This window comes from Carcharodon carcharias, assembly GCF_017639515.1.
Source record: "Carcharodon carcharias isolate sCarCar2 chromosome 35 unlocalized genomic scaffold, sCarCar2.pri SUPER_35_unloc_15, whole genome shotgun sequence".
NCBI lineage: Eukaryota > Metazoa > Chordata > Chondrichthyes > Lamniformes > Lamnidae > Carcharodon > Carcharodon carcharias.
Window position 1 is genome coordinate 168,483 of NW_024470707.1, and position 4,517 is coordinate 172,999.

Consider the following 4,517-nt stretch of genomic DNA (forward strand, 5'->3'; position numbering starts at 1 on the left):
CAGGGATATTCACACACTCACTCACACACATTTCCACACACACACTCATAGATACTCACACTCACACACACACACACACTCACTCACACACATACACAGAGATGCTCACACTCACACACACTCAGAGATACACACACACACACACACTCACTCACACACATTTCCACACACACGCACTCAGAGATACTCACACTCACACACACACACTCGCTCACACACATACACAGAGATGCTCACACTCATACACACTCAGAGACACTCACACACTCACTCACACACACATACAGAGATGCTCACACTCACAAACACATACACACACTCATACACACTCACAGGGATACTCACACACATTCTCACACACACACACTCACTCACACACATTTCCTCACACACACACACTCAGAGATACTCACACTCACACACACACTCATACACACTCACAGGGATACTCACACACACACACTCACTCACACATATTTCCGCACACACACACTCAGAGATACTCACACTCACACACATATACACACACTCATACACACTCACAGGGATACTCACACACATTCTCACACACACACTAACTCACACACATTTCCGCACTCACACACATTCGGAGATAATCACACTCACACACATTCCACACACACACACACACACACACACACACACACACACACACACACACACATTTTCACATGCACACACACTCAGGGATACTCACACTCACACACATTCTCACACACACTCAGAAATACTCACATACATTCTCACACATACACACACACACACTCGCTCACACACATTTTCACACACACACACACACTCAGCGATACTCACACACATTCTCACACACACACTCAGAGATACTCAAACACATTCTCACACACACACACACTCATACACACACTCACAGAGATGCTCACATTCACATACATTCTCACACACACACTCATCCACACACACTCACAGAGATAATCAGACACATTCTCACACTCGCTGACACACATTTTCACATACACACACACACTCACAGAGATACTCACACTCATACACATTCTCACAAACACACTCATACACACACAGTCACAGAGATACTCACACTCACACTCACACTCACAGAGATACTCACACTAACACACATTCTCACACACACACTCATACACATTTTCACACTCACAGATTCACTGGGTTCTCGAGTGAGTCGTCACTTTCTGGAAGTGGAATTACTGACCTGACAACATACCATAGACGTGACAGTAAAAACACTTCAAGGCCTTTCAGCTCCTTGGGCCAATACATCACTCAACCACAACACCACCCTGCATTTTTATACAACCTGTCAAATACAGAACCACCCATCATCTTCACAGGAAACACCCAGCGTAAAACTGGGAGAAATCAGCGACAGGCTAACAAAAACTTGGTCACAGATGTCGGTGTTAAGGAAGAAAACAGAGAGAAAGAGAGATAGAGAGATAGAGAGATAGAGGGGGAGACAGAGAGGAAGAGTCAGAGAGGGTGAGAGATAGAGGGGGAGACTGAGAAGAGAAAGAGAGAGACAGAGAGAGATACACAGAGAGAGAGGGAGGTGGAGAGGTTGAGGGAGGGAATTCCAGAGCTCAGGAGCCCCCCCCAGGCAGCTGAAGGCCCGGCCGCCAATGGTGGAGTGATGGGAATCGGGGGATGGTCAAGAGGCCGGAATTGGAGGAGCGCAGAGATCTCGGAGGGTTGTAGGAGGGTTACAGAGATAGGGAGGGGTGTAGGGGTTGTAGGAGGTTACAGAGACAGGGAGGGGTGTAGGGGCTGGAGGAGGTTACAGAGATAGGGAGGGGTGTAGGGGCTGGAGGAGGTTAAAGAGATAGGGAGGGTTGTAGAAACTGGAGGAGGTTACAGAGATAGGGAGGGTTGCAGGGGCTGGAGGAGGTTACAGAGATAGGGAGGGGTGTAGGGGCTCGAGGAGATGACAGAGATAGGGAGGAGTGTAGGGGCTGGAGGAGTTACAGAGATAGGGAGGGGTGTAGGGGCTGGAGGAGGTTACAGAGATAGGGAGCGGTGTAGGGGCTGGAGGAGGTTACAGAGATAGGGAGGGTTGCAGGGGCTGGAGGAGGTTAAAGAAATAGGGAGGGTTGTGGGGGCTGGAGGAGGTTACAGAGATACGGAGGGTAGAAGGAGCTGGGGGAGGTTACAGAGATAGGGAGGGTTGTAGGGGCTGGAGGAGGTTACAGAAATAGGGAGGGGTGTAGGGGCTGGAGGAAGTTACAGAGATAGGGAGGGTTGTAGGGACTGGAGGAGGTTACAGAGATAGGGAGGGTTGTAGGGGCTGGAGGAGGTTACAGAGATAGGGAGGGGTGTAGGGGCTGGAGAAAGTTACAGAGATAGGGAAGAGTTGTAGGGGGCTGGAGGAGGTTACAGAGATAGGGAGAGTTGCAGGGACAGGAGGAGGTTACAGAGATAGGGAGGGTTGTACGGGCTGGAGGAGGTTACAGAGATAGGGAGGGTTGTAGGGGCTGGAGGAGGTTACAGAGATAGGAAGGGTTGTACGGGCTGGAGGAGGTTAAGAGATAGGAAGGGTGTAGGGGCTGGAGGAGTTTACAGAGAGAGGGAGGTTTGTAGGGGCTGGAGGAGGTTACAGAAATAGGGAGGGGTAAGGGGTTGTGGGAGGGTTACAGAGATAGGGAGGGTGTAGGGAGTGGAGGGGAGGTTACAGAGATAGGGAGGGTTGCAGGGGCTGGAGGAGGTTACAGAGATAGGGAGGAGTGAGGGGTTGTGGGAGGGTTACAGAGATAGGGAGGTGTGTAGGGCCTGGAGGAGGTTACAGAGATAGGGAGGGGTGTATGGGCTGGAGGAGGTTACAGAGATAGGGAAGGGTTGTAGGGGCTGGAGGAGGATACAGAGATAGGGAGGGGTGTAAGGGTTGTAGGAGGGTTAAAGAGATAGGGAGGGTTGTAGGGGCTGGACGAGGTTACAGAGAAGCGAGGGTTTTGAAGGTGGAGGAGGTTACAGAGATAGGGAGGGTTGTAGGGGCCTGGAGGTGGTTACAGAGATTGGGAGGGCTGTAGGGGCTGGAGGAGGTTACAGAAATAGGGAGGGTTGTTGTGGGCTGGAGGAGGTTACAGAGATAGGGAGGGGTTGTAGGGGCTGGAGTGGGTTACAGAGATAGGGAGGGGTTGTAGGGCCCAGGGGAATTTACAGAGATAGAGAGGGTTGTAGGGGGACGAGGTTGCAAAGATAGGGAGGGGTGAAGGGGCTGGAGTAGGTTACAGAGATAGGGAAGGGTTGTAGGGGGCTGGAGGAGGTTACAGTGATAGGGTGGTGTGTAGGGGTTGTAAAAGGGTTACAGAGATAGGGAGGGTTGTAGGGGCTGGAGGAGGTTAGAGAGATAGGGAATGGTTGCAGGGGGCTGGAGGAGTTAACAGAGATAGGGAGGGTTGTGGACCTGGAGGAGGTTAAAGAGATAGGGATGGTTGTACGGGCTGCAGGAGGTTACAGAGATAGGGAGGGGTGTAGGGGTTGTAGGAGGGTTACAGAGATAGTCAGGGTTTAAGGGGCTGGAAGAGGTTACAGAGATAGGGAGGGTTGCAGGGGCTGGAGGAGGTCACAGAGATAGGGATGGGTCTTGGGGCAGGAGGAGGTTAAAGAGATAGGGAGGGTTGTAGGGGCTGGAGAAGGTTACAGACATAGGGAGGGTTGTAAGGGCTGGAGGAGGTTACAGAGATAGGGAGGGGTGTAGGGGTTGTAGGAGTGTTACAGAGATAGGGAGGGTTGTAGGGGCTGGAGGAGGTTACAGAGATAGGGAGGGGTGTAGGGGCTGGAGGAGGTTACAGAGATAGGGAGGGGTGAGGGGTTGTGGGAGGGTTACAGAGCTAGGGAGGGTGTAGGGACTGGAGGAGGTTACAGAGTTTGGGAGGGTTGCAGGGGCTGGAGGAGGTTACAGAGATAGGGAGGGTTGTAGGGGCTGCAGGAGGTTACAGAGATAGGGAGGAGTGTATGGGCTGGAGGAGGTTACAGAGATACAGAGAGGAGCAGGAGCTTGGGGAGGTTACAGAGATAAGGAGGGTTGTAGGGGCTGGAGGAGGTTACAGAGATAGGGAGGGGTGTAGAAGCTGGAGGAAGTTACAGAGATAGGGAAGGGTTGTAGGGGGCTGGAGGAGGTTACAGAGATAGGGAGGGTTGTAGGGAATGGAGGAGGTTACAGTGATAGGGAGGGTTGTAGGGGCTGGAGGAGGTTAAAGAGATAGGGAGGGTTGTTGGGGCTGGAGGAGATTACTGAGATAGGGAGGTTTGTAGGGACTGGAGGATGTTATAGAGATAAGGAGGGGTGAGGGGTTGTGGGAGGGTTACAGAGATAGGGAGGGTGTAGGGACTGGAGGGGAGGTTACAGAGATAGGTAGGGTTGCAGGGTCTGGAGGAGGATACAGAGATAGGGAGGGGTGTAGGGGCTGGAGGAGGTTACAGAGATAGGGAGGGGAGCCGGAGATGGGGGAGGTTACATAGATAGGGAGGGTTGTAGGGGCAGTAGG